The sequence below is a fragment of the Tupaia chinensis genome, unplaced genomic scaffold, assembly GCF_000334495.1.
Source record: "Tupaia chinensis unplaced genomic scaffold, TupChi_1.0 Scaffold147340_1, whole genome shotgun sequence".
NCBI lineage: Eukaryota > Metazoa > Chordata > Mammalia > Scandentia > Tupaiidae > Tupaia > Tupaia belangeri.
This window is the reverse complement of record NW_006207191.1, coordinates 270,721-291,013: the sequence shown is the minus strand read 5'-3', so window position 1 is coordinate 291,013 and position 20,293 is coordinate 270,721. Positions and strand designations below refer to the sequence as shown.

Below are 20,293 nucleotides of genomic sequence, written 5' to 3'. Positions count from 1 at the left end.
CCCCCCAGGGGGGATGGTCACGCCGCAATCCCTTCTCCTCCATTCTCCTCTCGGGATCTTGGGCACGCACGCACACGCGCCCGGCGTGAGTTTTAAGCCACCGGGTCCGGGACACGAACCGCGGTCGACTATGTGGGAGTCCAGCGACATAGCCATTACGCTAACTGCTGGTTCCCAACCTAAGAATATCTTTTCCAAGATACATTATAGCCAGATTGGCCAAAACCACAGACACAGACAAGATACTAAAATTGGCAAGAAAGAAACATCAAGTTACCTACAAAGGATATCCCATTAGGCTAACAGTAGACCTCTCATCAGAAACAATGTAAGCAAGGAAAGAATAGAAAAATACATTCAAAGTATTAAGTGAAAAACAATTTCAACCAAGAATACTATACCCGGCAACATCATCTTCACATGGGAAGAAAAGACAAGAACATTCTCAGATAAACAAAACCTGAAAGAATTTACCAACGCCAGACCAGCTCTCCAACAAGTTCTGAAGGGAGTGCTATATCAGGAAAACTAAATACAGACACACAGAAGAGTTCAAAAATAACTAAGAAAATGGCCAACTTAACGGTAAAGACAACTCCGGAGTTATCTTCCAGAATTCAAATGGAAAGATCGGACCACAACAGAAAATAGATTAAGTACATAAGACTGAACTGGTGAAACAGAACTTTATGACTTATGACTAAAACATTACTGGTTTTCTCCTATGTTTTATTTTTCCAGATTTAAAGATTTTTGTCTTCTCTTGAGCTGTCAATAGGTTCATGTACCTTCTATTTGAACAGAAACCTAACCTGTTTCCTGGCTTTAAGTCTTAAGCAAATTTCTCTTAACACTTTTTGATTTTGATTTGGTAAAGCTAAAACTGCTTTTCTTGAAACTAAAAAGTATATTTTAAAAAAAGATGTCAAATCAACTTTGTCTTCCCAGAATATATGCAGGTTTAAAACGAATATAAGCTTAATAACTTGATCTTAACCTTTTCTCTTAGAAGGCAAGGTTATCTTTTAGGCTTCTCTTATCTTCTACCCTCTTGGCACTCACTTTGGGTCTGGCAGGAAAGTGGTAGGATGCTGATTTTCAGATTCTTACCAAGTCATATTTAGCCATCAGGTGACATTAGTCATCTTTAGTCATTGCTGACCTATGATCATCTTTAGTAATCTTCCCTTGTATATACATACAGACATACACACCAGTTATGCAGATGACATTAAAAATATCTTCAGATTTTTACTACTATATTGGTCAAAGTACAATGTTCACTGCATATAAGACATTATACTAAGAGAATTGCAGTTAACAAATAACAAACATATTCTGTGGAGACTTTATAGAGTCTTGATGAGGAAATGAAATGGAGAATACAAAAAAATTACAATTTCAAAGCAATTTAAATGTAAATTCATCTAAATTTTTTGCACATGTAAAATTTAACAGCTGTGCTAAACTACAAACATGGCCAACTCACACTTTAATTATGCCAGAAGGCCATGGAGTAGAATACTTATAACACTATAATCACTAGTCTTGAGTCCTAACATTCTTTCATCTATCTCTTATTTTACTGAATACTTACTTCAGTAGCAACTTAAGAAATACTAGCCAAGAGGCAGCAAGAAAACAAAGTTTACAGTAACATTTTAGAGTGTAAACTAATTAAGTTATTAGATATAACTTTAATAGGACCAGCTGTAATCAATGACACATACAAATATCTCCAGGATAGCAAATAGGGAGGAAGGACTGAAGTCTAGTGTGGTGGCTAAGGTAGCCAGATTTCCCATGGCCAACCATGCAATTCAAGTCCCAGACCCAGTGTCCTAAAATACACGCCAGACACCTGTGCATATATGGCCAAAATCCCAAGAGGAAAAAGGAGAAGAAGATATTGCAGGGTGGCCCACTCCAATGGAGATTGCTTTTTCACTTTACGTCTCTCTGTTTGTTTTCTCTGGTAAGTACATGGGCAGTACAGGAAGGAAGGAAGGAAGGAAGGAAGGAAGGAAGACTGATTTTTCCAAAAGAAGAAAATACAGTTAGTGGCCTCTAATACTATACACGACACAGCACAAGTATTGACTTTTAACATATACCTCTATAAACAATCTAAAACTAAAGGTCAGATTCATGGAAATAAGTCTCTTTTTAGAGGTTCTTACAGATTTGAGGAAATATTATACTGAATAGTGTACATAGAAAAAAATACATCATGACTTTTCTAACAACCCAATATAACAACATAGGCTTTGTGGTATAGACTCTAGTGGAAATATAGACTATTGTATGGGGTTGGCCCCATGCCTAGTGTTTAATGAAGTTAGATCCCACATGGCTGACCATAGTTTGAGTCCCAACCCTGGCAGTTTGAAAAACACACTGGCATGTGTACATGAGTGCCCAAAATCCCAATAGGATGGAGAAATGAAGGCGAAGGGATTGTGGCATGACCACAATTCATTGTGGGGTGCTTTCTCCCCACCACCTCTGTCTTTTTTCTAGCTCGTGTATGGGCCCCCATAGTCAGCTGTGTAGGATCCATCTCCCCACACACAGGGCTTAACCACTGCACTTTGGATCGGTCCTTTATTTAAATAGTTTTTAAGACTTTTTTTACTTAATTTATTATTACTATTATTACTTAGTTTGATCAGAGAGAGGGAAGGTGAGAAAGCAAGCCATGAGGTCCAGGACTTGAACCATGGTTGGCCATGTAGGAGTCCAGCACCTTTAACCACCACACCACCTGCTGGCCCTGAGTTCTCTTTTGATAAGACTACATTTAAGTCATGTAAAATGATATTGAAAAGAATGAAGACTTAAAAACAATTCAAAAACCAATATCATTGCTTTATTTCAACAAGAATCAGGAAATATAAAAGAAAAACAAATTTGAGCTACAAAATCCACAAAATGTATAGAATTAAATGTCACAAAATGTGTAATGCAAACCAATATCACAAAATTTTCCTGAGTAATATAGGAAAAGATTTTAGTATAGGGTGGTCTTTCCTCTAGAAAGGAGGCTTACAAAGATATTAAATTCCCTTGGGGCCAGGAGATGGCATGGTGGTGAAGGTACTGGACACTCCGACATGGCCAAACATGGTTCAAGTCTTGGGGCCAGCAGGTGGCGTGGTGGTTAATGGCTCTGGACTCCCACATAGTGGACAGTGGTCCAAGTCTCAGACCTGGCAGCCTACTTTCTCCCTTGGGACAAGCAGTTGGCGTAATGGCTATGTTGCTGGACTCCCATGTAGTTGACCGCAGTTCGAGTCCCAGACCCGGTGGCTTAAATTCACACTGGACGCGTGTGCGTGTGTGCCCAAGATCCCGAGAGGAGAATGGAGGAGAAGGGACTGCGGCATGGCCATACCCCTGGGGGGTGATTTCTTGCTTTCTGTTTGTCTTTCTGGCAAGTGCGCACGCCCTGTAACAAAAATCTCTCCAAAAAAAAAAAAACTCTCTAAAAAATACACATATCATATGTATGTGTTTGTGCATGCCCCGAATTTTGCATATCCAAAATCCCGAGAGGAGATTTTATATATATCTATATCTATAGAGATATAGATATGTTACAAATCTCATATATATATCTATATATCTATAGATATATCTATAGATATATAGATATAATTCCCCTAAATTCATTTATAAATATGCAAAAATAGATTTTTATTACAACTAGACAAAATGGCATAGAAGTTTATTTACAAATAACTGAGAATTCCTGAGAAATGAATGAGAATATCCAAAAAACTTTCAAATAAGAATGATTAAAAGGAGATTTGCACTGCCAGTTATTATAGTATACTATAAAACTATACTTACTCAAGCAGTTCATTTCAGATGTAAAAATAAACAGACCAATGAAACAAAATAGAAACCACAGTAATAGATCAAAAGCATTTAGAATGTGATAAAGGAGAATTTAAAACCAATGGGGGAAAGATTAGTAATGTTACATGGCTACAAGTGGTAAATCTAGGTGGCAAAAAATTCAGGTGGAGCTTTACCTTGTATCATACTAAATAACTTTCTTTTTAAAAAAATATTTATTTATTTGTTGTAATTTTCAAGCTGCTTGGTCCAGGACTTGAACCATGGTCAACCATGTGAAAATTCAGCACCTTTAACCACGATGGCACCTGCTGGTCCACCAAATAATATTTTTAACACTCATAAACAAAACTAGAAGCCAACATAAGTCTTTTAATATTGTCAGAATAAGGAAAGTATTTGTAAGTATGACATCAAAGTAGTACAAAACTGGGGCCAGCAGGTGGCATAGTGGTTAAGGTGCAGGACTCCCACACAGCTGGCCATAGTTTGAGTCTCAGACCTGACAGCTTAAAACCTACACCAGGCATGTGTGTGTGCATGCCCCAAAATCCGCATGTCCAAAATCCCGAGAGGAGAATCTAGGGGAAGGATAGCGGAGTGGCCCCTGGTGGGGAGGAGAAGGGACTGCCCAGTGGCCATTTCCCATGGAGGGTGATTTCTCACTTCCTCTATGTATCTGTCTCTCTGTCTTTGTCTGGCAAGCACACGTGCCCTAAAGCAAAAATCTCTAAACAAAACAAAATTAAAAAGTAGTACAAAACTATGACAGGAAAAGAATGCTAGATTTAGCTATCTAAAAACTAAAATATCTGTTGGCTAAAAGCTACCAGAAAAGAGATGAAAACATCCAACATATGGCTTAGTGGTTATATGGCTGGACTTCCATATGGCCAACTGCAGTTTGAGTCCTGGACCACTGGCTTGAAAATCACACTAGGTGTGTGTGCATAAGTGCCCAAGATCCCGGAAGGAGAATGGAGAAGGGACTGCAGAAGGGATTGCAGCGTGGCCATCTCCCCTTGGGGGGGGTGATTTCTCACTCCCCCCCCCTCTTTCTTTCTCTCTCTCTCTCTCTCTCTCGGGGAATCCATATGCCCTAAGGCAAAAACATCTTGAAAACTAAATAAAGAAGACAAAAGTTATAGAACATTTCAGGGTAGTAATTGATAATATGTATTTTTAAATAAGGATGACCTCAATATTTAAATTTCTTTTCCGGGAATTTATTCTAAGAAAAGAGTTATAAGGACGATGAGTTTAGGTTGAAGGAGAAGAAAACTGGAAATAACTTAAATGTCTACAAATGAGGAAGGATCAGTTCAGTAAATAATGTAAAATGAATTTACTATGCAACTATTTAAAGTGCTAAAGACATACATACATTGTTATGATAGTTACGATGTATTAATTTTTTTTTACGATTTTTACAAGTATTGTTTATTTTAATAAAGCTGGTACAATGTCCATTTAAAACCCATATCCCAGGCCAAAAAGTACAAATAAAATAAGAGAGCAGCGTTCTGAGAACCAGCAGTTAGTGTAATGGCTATGTCGCTGGACTCCCACGTAGTCGACCACGGTTCGCGTCCCGGACCCGGTGGCTTAAAACTCACGCCAGGCACATGTGCGTGCGTTCCCAAGATCCTGAGAGGAGAATGGATGAGAAGGGATTACGGCGTGACCATCCCCACTGGGGGATGATTTCTCACTTTCTGTCTCTGTGTCTCTCTCTGTCTGGCTGGCGAGCGCACGCACCCTATAGTGAAAACCCCAAAAAGTACAAATAAAATCAAAAAGAGCAGTGTTCTGTTGTATACACTTCTGCACGAATAACTTTCTTAACTGCTAATGGAAATTAGAACTTTTCTGGGATCTTCTGACAAGATTATTTAAATCTTAAAATGGCTCTCTTCAGTGAAGCCATCTTTGGAGTTAGTGACTCTCACTGTATCTGTCATCTTGACTCCGATCTAATATTCCTCTTATTTTGGTTCAGATCCTCAGATTTTAAAAATAGCTCCAAGTTAAGGAAAGGTCATTTTTCCACAGTTCAGTTCTCTGAAAAACTTCCATCTCCTACTGAAAGTCATAGTCCAGAAGCAAAGCAATCACATGCTGAAACTTCAGGCCAATTCGAAAGTCACTATGAACACTCGCACTGGCAGGAGCTCGCTCGGGGTTTACAAATCCGTCTCTCTTCCCCTCAACACAACACTGCCATGGCAGGCCACCAGTATTAATTTTAAAAGGTTATAAACCACTCTATACAAATATTTTTATTTAATACTTTAAATTTTATTCTTCTTTGAAGCATAGAGAGTTCCTTAAACTCTCTTTTACTCAAGTATGAAGTCACTGATTCTAAACAATTGTGATAACCTCTCTCATCAACACCTTGCTTTAAAGCTTTTTTCATCTTGTTTTTGTTGCTTTAGTTTAGCTACAGGGCACATGTACTTACAGGAGAGAAACAGAGACAGAGAGAAAGAGAGAGGGAAAGTGAGAAATCATTCTTCATGGGGATGGCCACATTGAAATCCTTTTCCTCTATTCTTCTATCAGGATTGTGGGCATGCATGCACACGCGCCAGTGTGTTTTTCAGGCTACTGGGTCCGGAACTCAAATGTGGAGTCAGCCAGCTGGGATCCAGCTGCCTTAATGGCCCCTTCAAAACTTTTTAAAATGCCAGGCTTATTGTAAATAACTTACAATGCTGTAAAAGTCATCCACTTATGTGTACAGTATAATGTTATGCAGTCATATAACCATCACCATTGTCAAGATCCAAAATAGTGGGACCAGCAGTTAGCAGAATGGCTATGTCGCTGGACTCCCATGTAGTGGACCACGGTTCAAGTCCCGGATCTGGTGGCTTAAAACTCACACTGGGTGCGTGTGCGTGTGTGCCCAAGATCCTGAGAGGAGAATGGAAGAGAAGGGATTATGGCATGGCCATCCCCCCTGGGGGGTGATTTCTCGCTTTCTATCTGTCTGTCTGTCTGGCGAGTGCATGTGCCCTAGAGCAAAATCCCCCCCCCCAAAAAAAAGATACAAAATAGTTGCATCATCCCAGAAAGTTTCTTCTCCCCAGGTTCTAGACCATGGAAAACCATTAATCTAATGTATCTCCCTATATTTTTGCCTTCTCCAGGATGTCATATAAACAGAATCATATAGCAGATGGCCTTTTGTATCAGACTTCTTTCACTTAGCATAAAACTTTTGCAATTCATCCATGTTAGTGTACATTTAAATAGTTCTTTTTATTCCTAAGTAGTCAATGGATGTAGTACAATTTGTGTATCCATTCACCACACAATGAATGTCAGTTGTTTCCAGATTTTTTTTTTTTTTGATGATTATGAGTAAAGCTGTGCATAGTTTTCATGTCTTTTGGATAGATATTTGGGAGCAGCAAGGCTGCATAGCAAGGTAAATTTAACTTCATATAAATGTTTTCTTAGGGAATAGCTGGTGGTGTAGCCACACAATATGATGCTCTGTGAAGCTGACTCACATGAGATGTTCTAAGTTCAGGTGCAGAGACCTGAGTATGCCAGGCACACATGACCATGATCTGGGGCTGGCTAGGCTTGGGGTAGATCTTGGCGTTAGAACCCTGTTGGGGTTACTGTTTTTCTCTCACTCATGGAATAAGAAAATAAACTTTAAAAAAAAAATAATTGTTTTTATTTCATTTTATTTATTCACTCATTTTATTTTAATTTGACCAGAGACAGAGAGAGAGAGAGAGAAAGTGGAAAAGCAAGCCACCAGGTCCGGGACTCGAACTATGGTCGGCCATGTGGGAGTGTCCAGCGCCTTAACCATCACACCACCTGCTGGTTCCAAGAAAATAAACTTTTTTTTTGAGAGGTTTTTGCTATAGGGCACGTGTGCTCGCCAGAAAGACGGAGAGACACAGAGAGACAGAAAGCGAGAAATCACCTCCAGGGGGAATGGTCACGCCGCAATCCCTTCTCCTCCATTCTCCTCTTGGGATTTTGGGCATGTGCACACATACGCGCCTGGCATGAGTTTAAGCCACTGGGTCTAGGACTTGAACCGCGGTCGGCTACATGGGAGTTTAGCGACATAGCCATTATGCTAACTGCTGGTCCCAGAAAATAAACTTTTTAAAAAATGAAAAAAAAAAGTTTTTCAAAGTGTCTATACCATTTTCACATTCCCATTCCCTCCAGCAATGTATGAATGTTCCAGCTGCTCTGCATCATCATCTAACAAGTTGTTCAATCAACTGGTTAGTCTTTTCATTGTAAACATTCTAGTGGGTGTATAGTGCTATCTCATTGGGGCTTTTATCTGTGTTTCCCAGATACCTAATGACACTGCACATCCTTTTCCCCTATGTGCTTAATTATTATCTATATTTGGAGATCCTGAAGGCCAGAGACTATTGGTGAGACTGCAGATATAAGGTAGCTTGAGAATGAGATCTCATAAATTTGTCTGTGAACTCCTGGTGTCACCAATGAACTTCACATGAATGGGTCTGACCTTAAACAGTAAATCGAAATCACTGAGAGTTGAACTATAGAACAGGCCACTGCCTGGGTCCCAGACTAACCCTAGAGTGGTGCATATACAGAACAGGTTTGTACCATATTGCAAAGGCTTAAAAACCACCGACACTGGAATTATAATCCCTGTAAGATTAATCAAAATTTGCAGCTGAACCTAACTGGGTCATTCCCTGCTAGAACAAACAAATAGGCAAATTACCATTTTTTAAACAGGCTTTAAAAAAAAAAAAAACTAGATCTCATGATACAAGATTTTAAATGTCCAGGGTATAATAAAAAATTATTTGACATTCTAAGAACGTGTGTAGTAAAGTCTCAACAAACTGCAAGGAAAGATGTCTACAGATACAAACTCCAAAATGATCTAGTTGTTAGAAATATCAGTCTAACTTTTAAGTAGTTACTATAGCCTTGGTCCAAGGAAGTAAGATTACACATTCTTAAAATGAAGTAAAAGAGACAGGACACAAAAAAGAAAATGGAAATTTTAGAATTAAAAAATACAGTAGCCAAATTTTAAAATGTACTAGGTAAGTTCAACAGAAGATTGGAAATGACAAGGAAAAAGAGTGAAGGTAGTAGAAATGACCTAATCTAAATAATGGAGAAATTAAGAAAAAAATTTAATAAAAAGAAGGAGGGCCAGCCTCATAGCCTAGTGGTTAAAGAAGCTAGATCCCTCATGGCCAGTAATGGTTCAAGTCCCAGCTCCCGAAGTCTGAAGGATGTGCTGGGCATGTGTGTGTATGCATGCCCAAATCCTGACAGAATAGACAAATGGAAAAGGGACTGTGGATCAAGTCCCATTGGGGACGCTTTCTCCCTCTGTCTCCGTCTCTGTTTCTCTATGAGGACCGTACATCACCGTATCTGGCAATAACATGTTCTTAAAAAAAAAAAAAAAAAAAAAGAGTTTTAAGAACAATACCAGAACGTCCAACATTATTGTGAAGGAACACATTGTGAAGGAGAGGGGAAAGAATGCCATGCTAAAAAATGTTGAAAAATAATGGCTAAAAATTTCACAAATTTGTCAAGACATAAACTTACATTTCAAGAAGCTCAGCAAATCCCAAACAGGATAAACTCAAAGAAATCCATGTCTAGATACTTCATAATCAAACTGCTGGAACCAAAGACAAAGAAAAAAGTCTTGAAAGTAGCCAGAGAAAAAAACGATGTGTTTATGCAGGGAGAAAACAATTCAAATGGTTATACATTTCTCAGCAAAACCATGGAGGCCAGAAGGCAAAATGTTTAAAGTGCTCCAACAAACAGAATATAGACATTTTATATCCAGTGAAAATATCCTTCAGGAATGAGGACAAAATAGATGTTTTCAGTGAAAGAAAACTAAAAGAATCCATTTTAAGCAAACTTACACTAGAAAAAAACACTTAAAAAAAGTTCTTCAGGCAGGAGAGAAATGACACCAGAGAGAACTTAGAACTTTAAGAACGAAAGAAAAGCAACAAAAATGGTAAGTACCTAGGTAAATATAACAAACTACTTTTCTCCTCTTAAATTCCTTATGTACAATAGTTGGAAATAAAAATCACAATACTGGTGGATTTTCAATATATGTAGATATAACACACATAAGAAGTATAACACATTGAGGAAGATACAGGGTCTGGTGGTAAGGTTTATACATTCCTGTTGAACTGGTAAAAAACAAAACTCAACTCTATGCAGTCTACAACAAACTCTAAATACAATGGTAGAGGTAAGTTAAAATGGAAAGGAGGGGGAAAATATACTATGCAAACAAATCAAAAGAAAGATGGAGCACCTATATAACTATCGGAACAAACTTCGGAGCAAGGAAGAAATATATTCCAAAATGATAAAAGGATTCATTCACAAAGACAATATAATCCTAGAATGTGCACCTGACGAAAGAACTTCAAAACTTATCAAACAAAACTGATGGGACTAAAAGGAAAAACAAGCAAATCTACAATTATATAGTAACTATAGTCTTCAATATTCTTCTCTGAGTAATCAACAGAACAATCAGCAAGGGACAGAGAATTCAGTAACACCATTAACTAACTAGATCTAATGATATGTTTACTATACCCCACCCAACAACAGAATACACATGCTTTTCGAGTACATGTGGAAAATTCACCCAAATACACCATATTCTGGGTCATAAAACAAACTTAACAAATGTAAAAAGAACTATTAATAAAAAAAAATCACCTGATGTATGTTGTCTAATCATGATGGAATTAACAGAAATCGTTACTCAAAGATATCCACAAAATATCCTTTTTTTTTGGAGGTGGGTGAGGTTTTTGCTATAAGACGTGTGCGCTCGCCAGACAGAGAGAAAGCGAGAAATCCCTCCCCCAGGGGGGATGGCCACGCTGCAATTCCTTCTCCTCCATTCTCCTCTCGGGATCTGGGCACGCACGCATACACGCACGCACGCACACACACCCGGCATGAGTTTAAGCCACCGGGTCTGGGACTTGAACCGCGATCAACTATGTGAGAGTCCAACGACATAGCCATTACGCTAACTGCTGGTCCCGAAAATATCCTTTTCTTGATGCAATTCTAATAACATTTCCTCCGAGTCTGTAACAAGGAAATTCTTTCTTCCTTTTTTTCTTTTTTTAAGAGAGAGACTTTTGCTATAGGGCAAATGTGTTCTCTGGAGAAACAGAAAGAGATAGAGAGACAGAAAGCAAGAAATCACCCCAGGGGGATGGCCACGCCGCAATCCCTTCTCCATTCTCCTCTCGGGATCTTGGGCATGCATGCACACGTACCTACCATGAGTTTGGGGCCACCAGGTCCAGGACTCGAACCCCGGTCACCTATGTGGGAGTCCAGCGACATAACCATTACACTAACTGCTGGTCCCGACAATGCAATACTTAGAAGGCAATTAGTAAGTTGTCGTTCTTACCTTAATCTTTTTCTAAACTCCTAAGAGCTAATTACTATCAAAGGAAACTTATTTCATAAGACAAAAAAGATAAAGCTATTGGGCCAGTCAGTGATATGGTCGTTGGGGTGGCTGTTACTCACATGATCATTTATGTGGTTCGGGTCCTGGACCCTGTGGCCTGAAAGGTATCCAGGGCCCGTGTGGGGCACATGTCCAAAATCTTGAGAGGAGAAGGGATTGCAGTGTGTTTATCCCCTCCTCGGGGGTGGGTGCTTTCTGACTTTCCCTCTGTTTCTTTGCCTCTCTCTGATGAGTGTATGTACCCTATAACAAGTGTGTATGTGTAGATATATGTATGTATGTGTAAATAAAGCAAGCAAGCAAGCTACCCTAGCTTCAAAATATCAAAGTCTTTACTCACCAATTTCAAGTTTTAGCTTAGAAATGATTTTTTTTTTAATTATCTAAAAACTTGGGAACAAATGAGGATATTAACTCTCTGAGATATGAATAACCTAAGTAGTGAGTGTGTGTGTGTGTATGTGTGTGAGCTGCCAAAAATAGGCATTATTTGACATAGAAGTTAAATTTAACACTTATTTTTCCAATACTAAATGTCAAAGCCTGGAAAATAATCTTAACTAAGTAGCTGGTTCAGATTTGTCTTAATTTTTTTCTTCAACGTAAGACTTACTCATCCAAAGTTATAGTTCAGTATAACACAGAACAGTCACTGATCTTTAGATAGGCGCAGCATTATTAACAGCTGCAACTAGTGCTGGGTTCAGTCAATACATCTATTTTTTTAAGTTACAAAATTTGGCTCAACGTAGACTAAAAGGGAAAAGTCAGATTTCAAAGAAATATCTTTATCCAGTCAAAACAATCTTTTTGAGACACTATAGTTTTCTTTTCAGTGTATTTATTCATTCATTTATTCATTAACTCATTCATTCATTCCATGAGTGGGTGAGAGCTAGAGAGACGTGAGCACCTCTAACAGAGTCTAGATACCACGATTCATTGCCAATCTTTAACTAGCCCCAGATCATGGGCAATCACATGCCCTGCATACTCAGGGAGGTCTCCAGACTTGAACAGGGAACCTTCCCATATAAGACTGCCTTTCTGAGTACTGTGTCTACCGCTGCACTACCTTCTGGTCCCCAATTTTTAATTTTGGGGATAAAACATACAGCTTTAGGCATACCTCAAAGCAAAAAGCACTTTACTGAAAGTATAAAGAATCTCTATTTATCCTGCATAATAATCATAAATAAAAAAGCTTTTATTATCCATTAGTTTCTAAGGAAGCTATCTAAACCAATGATCTTCAATTTCTTCAACTAAAATAACTGAAAAATTATGTAACACTTCACAAATTTTTAAGTTGGTATTCAAAAGTCTTCATCTGAAGTTTAGCCAGTTATAAACAGTAATGTCTTGTAAATATAAATTTTGGCTTTTTTATTTTAAGCTTTTGCTCGTCAGGCAAAGAGAAAGTGAGTGAGAAATCATCCGCCAAGGGGATGGCCACATCACAGTCCCCTCTCCTCCATTCTCTTGGAATCTTGTGCATGCATACTGCCCAATATGATTTGCAAGCTCCCAGGTCCAGGACTTGAACCACAGAGTCTGCCATGTGAGATCCAGTGCCTTAACCTCATCCCATCTGATGGCCCTAAATTTTTATATTTTTTAATGAAACTTTTATATTATTCTTTTAAATAGATCCCAATAAATAATATCATAGATATCTGATTCCTGGAATTTTCTATTTAAAAATTGCATGGTCATATCTCTTCATTAGCAGTAGGAATTTTACATTTTGCTTTTTCTCCTTAACCTTTTTTTTTCCTTTCTAATTTCTCCACTGACTCTTATCTGACTGTGATGTATCTGCATGTCTGAACATCTTTCCTTGATCATCTTAGAATATTTCAATCTAAATATGTATTTGTATTTAAATTTTTCTTAATTTCCAATGACCATAATGCCTTAAGTATTATATTTCTTGTCTTCTAGATTGAATTATAATAACCACTGGCACATAATTTATCAAATAGGCACAATTTTGTTACATAATAAACATAAAAGGAATAATTACTGAAAATACATCTTTCAATGAAAAGTCAAGGGTAATACTTGTATGACTTTTAAAATAATCACCATATTGTTCCTTTTGTTTTGTTGTCCTGGAAGTTTGTAAACTCTGATGCAATCACCAAAATGTGATTTAGATGGTTAGAAAAGCATGCTTGTCTTCAACCAAGTTGGAGAAGAGGATATGAAATAGAACTTCTGCAGTAAGCATTTTTTTCAGGCAGACCAATTTTAGGGAAAAAGGTACAGAAAATGAAGATCTGGAAATTAAATTCCCTAAAGTTATTCAAACTAACTGATCTTTCTCTTTTCCCCTTACACACATTAGTTTGAAAACCACCGATTTAGACTGTGTCCTCTAGTCACAAGAAGAACTGACAAAGTCAACAGGTACACATTTTGCTTTTAAAACTATCTACAAATAGGGGCCAGTAGATGGTGCAATGGGTACTAGACTCCCTTACGGCCAACCATGGTTCAAGTTCCAGACCTGGTGAGGTGTGCTCATTCTCTCTCTCTGTTGAGCACATGGACACTCTAGCAAATTAAATAATAATAATAAATTAAATCGAATAAATCATTCTTTTAAAAAAAACTATCTACAAATACTAGTTTTTTTTAATGCTCGGAAATAAACTGAATGCAATATTCAAAGAAAAGCATCATGCTTTCATTCCCTTATCAATATCAAAGAACAAGACCTGGCAGTTTGAATCGTAGTGCAACAAAGGAGTAGTCGGTGGCATCTCGCTGTGTGTCTGACTAGCCCTTTTTCTGCCTTGCTTGTGTGAGCTTCAGCAGAATTCAAAATGGCTGGTGGTAAGGCTGGGAAGGACTCTGGAAAGGCCAAGACAAAGGCAGTTTTCCACTTGCAGAGGGCCGGCTTGCAGTTCCCGGTGGGCCGTATTCATGCACACCTGAAATCTAGGACTACCAGCCATGGACGTGTGGGCGCGACTGCTGCTGTGTACAGCCCTGCCATCCTGAAATACCTCACTACAGAGGTACTTGAACTGGCAGGAAACGCATCAAAAGACATAAAGGTAAAGCGTATTACTCCTTGCCACTTGCAACTTGCTATTCGTGGAGATGAAGAATTGTACTCTCTCATCAATCGCTGGTGGCGTTATTCCACATATCCACAAATCTCTGATTGGGAAGAAAGGACAACAGAAGACGGTCTAAAGGATGCCTGGATTCCTTATTATCTCAGGACTCCAAATACTTTAACAGCTGTCCAGTGTTGGTGATTCTAATGGACTGTATCTCTTGTGAAAAAACACAATTTTGCCTTTTTGTAATTCTATTTGAGCAAGTTGGAAGCTTAATTAGCTTTCCAACCAACCAAATTTCTGCATTCGAGTCTTAACGATATTTAAGTGTTACTGTGGCTTCAAAAAAGCTATTGATTCTGAAGTAGTAGATTTTGATTGAGTTGACTGCTTTTAAAAAACTGTTTGGATTTTAATTATGATGCGGAAGTTATAGTAACAAACATTTGGTTTTGTATAGACATTATATCCACTCTGGTGGATAAGCTCAATAAAAGTAATATAAACCCACCCCACCCCACCCCACCCCCAAAAAAAGAACAAGACTCAAAGTATAACAATTAAAAATGTGACCAGTACAATAAATTGTGGTGAATACCAATGCTAATTGTTATGGGTGGCTAAATCTTCTGATCAATGGATCTACTCATATCCATTAAGCTCTTTCAATCTATTTGTCTCACCATTAATCTTCATATGCTTTTTAGATACTTAAGTCATCTTTATCGTAGAAGTTCCTTTTATGGTTTTAACTGCAGGGAGATTTAGCTTTAAAGTGGAGGGAAGACTTCACTAAGTTCGACCCTTCATTCAAAGACAGTACTAATGGTTCACTCTTCTGTTTCAAGCAGAAAGCAAATAGAAAAAAATAAATAAAGTCAATGTCTCTGTGCTAAGATTTAAACAAAGCAAGTTTTTGTTTTGTTTTTAAGTCTTTGCCATAGGGCATGTGCGCTACATCAAGAAGGACAGAGAGAGGGAAAGTGAGAAATCACCTGCTGGGGGGATGGTCACTCCATGGTCCCTTCTCCTCCATTCTCCTCTCAGGATTTTGGACACACGCGCACATACACCAGTGTGATTTTCAATCTGCCAGGTCTAGGACTTGAACTGTGGTCAGTCATATAGGAATCCAGCGCCTTAATCACCATGCCACCTGCTGGCCCCTGCAATTTTGTTTTTTGTTTTTAAATTCAGCAGGCAAACTAGAAAGTGTCAAGCTATGTTATACAAGAACCCCATTAATCTTATACAGGAAAAACTATCATGTCTCTCTCTTTTTTTTTTTAATAAACGCATTTTAGACTGTAGGAATAGAGACAGGCAATTAACACTGTGTATTTCAATTTGGAGTTTAATATTATTCCATTAATAAAACTATTTCAAAGAATAGTGAGAAATTCTCACCACTCTTTTTTTTTTTTTTTGAGAGGTTTTTCACTATGCGCTCGCCAGACAGACAGAGAGAGAGAGAGACAGACAGAAAGCGAGAAATCACCCCCCAGAGGGGATGGCCACGCTGCAATCCCTTCTCCTCCATTCTCCTCTCGGGATCCCGGGCACGCACGCACACATGCCCGGCGTGGGTTTTAAGTCACCGGGTCTGAGACACGAACCGCGGTCGATTACGTGGGAGTCCAGCGACATAGCCATTATGCTAACTGCTGGTCCCACCACTTTGACTTCTGTGAATGGTTTCTTTAAAGACAATAAACTAGTTTTTAAGTGATAAATTTGCACTCCCTGATACATTTTTCAAAGCTAATGAGCATTATATTTACAAAAAATTGTAAATGGACAATCCAGGAGAAATGAATGGGAGGAAAAAAAAAAAAACTGAGGTTGCTCTTTAAAAAAAAATCCCCAAATTCCTAATCTTTAAATTCAAGTTCACATTGACCAAATCCTAACTGAACTTGGTCTTTGTATTCTGAACAACTTATCTTGTGAAAATCTATTTCCTTCACCACTCCCACTGAATATATATTTGCTAATGATAGGATTCTATACAGTTAAGCTAAATTACAGTCCTGTCCCACATCTGTTTTCGGTTTTGTCTAACTTGATCAACAATGCTATCACTTACACAGCTCTATGAACTGCATTTTCCTTTTTTAAAGTTTTTTAGAGTACTCTCCTATTCTCTAGTAGTTCAGTTGAACAGGAAAAAAAAAATCTAACTTATAGACATTGGATCTGAAGATATGGAGACCAAAACTCAAAGCTGTATTTGGTTCTCAACCTTTGTGTGGGCCTACTACCACATTACAAAGAATACAGCTGCACTGCTCCTAAAAGGTCAGATTTTATATTAGGTTATATTTCAGTTTACTAAAGGAAACTTGTGACTCAAGCAGAAGCAAATATTCTGTTTGGAGTATTGTTTTACCTTTCCTTTTCTTTTAAATTAGGCAGCACTCAAGTTTAAAAAAAGAAAGAAAGAGATTTAACCAGCTCCTAAATGTACGAGATCAAGTAAGACTGAAAGCACATTACTAATGCACATTTAATTACCGACTGTACTCTTAAAACAGGAACAGGCTGAGAATTAGTATCTGAATTGTCAGCATTTCTTAAAGAAAACATCCTGGTACAAAATGCCAGAAGTGCATTCACGTTGGAGGTGAGAAAGTATCCATCTGTTCATTTATATATGTGTTCTAGTTGAATTTCTGACTACAAGTAATTAAATTATGCCAGGAAACAATATCAATTCCATTTTCAAAATTGTATACACTGCCATATGCTTTCCAAATGTCATGTAACTCCTAAATCTTTTTCACATCTTGATTTCTCTACTAAGCTCCAGACTCTATTTCCTTATTGCCCATTGGGTACTTGTGATTAGTACAATATATCAAGATTCACTTCCAATTTTCACTCTTCTCCCACCTAAACACACACACACACACACACACACATTCTTCCAATTGGTTTTTCCCATTCTTACTGATCCAGGCTCAAAAACTTCAAATACATAGTTTTGGGTCCTTCCTCCTAATATTCTTTTTTACTTTTTTTTAGATTTTTGCCATGGGCATGCACACACACACACACACACACACACACACACACACACACACACACAGTGTTGTTTTTCAAGCTACTGGGTTCAGGACTTGAACCACAGTCAGCCATGTGGGATCCAGTGCTTTAACCACCACACCATCTGCTGGTCCCTCCTTAAAATTCTTGTTTTACCATTTAATAATAGTCAACCCTATCATTCTTCTTGTGTAATTTATCTTATTTTTCATTTCCACTTATCCCTCTAAAATAAAGCCCTTATCTCTAAGAGACCTCATTCCAAATAACTACATTGGAGAAAAGCATTTCAGAGAATCAACCTGTGGGTGATAGTTCACAATTCTAAGGAAGGACAAGGTAGTCCATCCAGTGGTAGGGCAGGAGAGCTAGGAGATAAGGCTAGAATAATAGGCTTGAATAGGACTGTGAGACCATGAGTGCCAGAACAAAGAAGTATCCAGTTCAAATTGTCAGTAAGTCAGAAACCGTGGCCTAGACATAATCCTGTCAAAATGTGAAACCCACACAGACGTAAAACCTCTTTGGTTTTGGATATTTGTTGTTTTGCTTTGAATATAAGATTTTAAAAGCAAAGGAACACAAGCACTATAAAACCAGATACATCCTCCCTGTGTATGACAACTGGTATATTACTTAGTCATCTGTACCACCAATTAGCAAATAGATAGTGCAGGAAAATTAAATATGAGAACAGTGTTAATTTTTTTTTTTTTTTTAGGTTTTTGCCAAAGGGCACGTGAATTCCCCATTCCCCAGAGAAAGAGACAATGAGATGGAAAGTGAGAAATCATCCCCTGGGAGGATGATAATGCTGCAATCCCTTTTCCTCCATTTTCCTGCTGGGATTTTGGGCACACACAGCACACCATGTGATTTTCAAGCCACCAGCTCCAGGACTCAAACCACAGATGGCCATGTGGGAGTCCAGCACCTTCACCACCACACCACCTGCTGGCCCCATGAGGACAGTATTCTGTACAAGTTCATTACAGAGGTCTGATTGGCTTGTTATTCAAGACAAGTGTATCTTTATTCATATATGTGTCTTTATGAATTAACAGTTTCTGAGAGAGGCATGTTTTAAGTTTCCTACTATATTTATGGATTTATCTATTTCTTAATATCACATATTGTATTCTTTCATTTATACTCTGTTTATATTATTCATTTCTTGTTTGTTTTAATTCCAATTTCCATCAGTTAATTCATAACACTCGAGTTAATGACACAGAAAACATTCCTTAGAATGAACTTTTTGGTCTATTTTATTTTACTTTTTTACCAAATCTAACTTTTTATGTCACAGAAAAATGGTGTGGTAACTATTTTTCTATGCTTTTCCCTTTCCATCAGCAGTCTACTTCAAGCCAAGGCATCTCGGGCACTTAGTATTTATTTATTTTTAAATAATTAATTATTTATTTAATTAATTATCTTTTTTCTTTTTTTAAAAAATTTGCTACAGGACACATACACTCACCAGAGACAGACAGACAGAGAGAAAGTGAGAAAGCATGCTACCAGGTGTGGGACTCCAACCACCACCAGACATGTGGGAGTCCAGCATCTTAACCACCATGCCACCTGCTGGCCCCAGTGTTCAGTACTTACAGCACATTAATGAAGCTCAGTCTGACTTTCTCTTTAGTTAAATAACTGATGCCCCCCACATCAAAGGAGTTTATATTCACACACACACAAAACTGAACTGATTATATTACATGCATTCTGTCATATTTCATAACTTTCTGCTCACAGTATAAAAGGAGAAGAAGGAACGTTTGATAAAGCCATAGAGGAACCACCAGGTGGCATGATGGTTAAGGTGCTGGACTCTCACAGGGTTGACTGCAGTTCAAGTCCCAGACCCAGCAGTTTGAAAATCATACCAACATGTGTGCATGTTTGTCCCATATCCCAAGAGGAGAACAAAGGAGAAGGGATTGCAGTATGTCCATTTCCATGGGGGTCATTTCTCACTTTCCCTCTCTTTCTCTCAGTGAACACACATATCCTATGGCAAAAACCTCAAAAAAGATCATCTGAGATAAACATTTGTTGCTCAGCCCTTACTGAAAACCACTGAGACATAAAACAAGCCAGAGCAAAAGCAAAACCCCTAATAAGAAGTTATCACATATATCTCGTAAGGTGTTTAATTCCTACTTAAAATCTAAAAATAATTCTACCATAAAGTGATTAAGAACAGTGTGTTTTCAAACTGTAGATCACAACCCATTAGTGGGATTGTGAGAAATATTAACGCTTTCAGACACACTTTTTTTTTTTAATGAAATAGAACAGACTAGAAAAAAACAAGCAATGTATTATAAAGGTAAGCATTATTTAATGAAACTGTTTCAGTTCTATGTATTACACATAGTCACATGAAATACATGTAAATGACTAAAACATATATTATAGGTCACAATTGAAAAAAAAAAGTTCAAAAAATTCTGAACTAAAACCTATGAGCTGGCCCCACAGAACAGTAGTTAAATGCTGAGCATAAAAAGTCGATCCCACAGGGTTGATCATGGTTTGAATTTTGGCCCCAGTGGCTTGAAAAGCACCATCAGATACAAGTAAGTGCACGCATACCCCGAATCCTGATGGGACAAAGAAATGGAGGAAAAAGGACGATGATGTGACCAAACTTACTAGGGAGTGCTTTCTCTCACAAGCGCATGCACCCACTGGCAATTAAAAAAAAAAAAAGTTTAGAGGCACTAACAGTAAGGCAAGTTTATTTTCTCACAGTTGAAGCAAAACTAGG

General features: G+C 38.0%; 1 protein-coding gene and 1 pseudogene across 1 annotated transcript in view; one reads left to right on the top strand and one right to left on the bottom strand.

The window, feature by feature from the left end:
* CPD (carboxypeptidase D) overlaps positions 1 to 20,293 on the bottom strand; it is a gene marked incomplete at its 5' end in the record, with an annotated part of 96,967 nt that overhangs the window by 62,121 nt on the left and 14,553 nt on the right.
* On the top strand, positions 14,157 to 14,632 carry LOC102480021 (histone H2A.Z pseudogene; annotated as a pseudogene).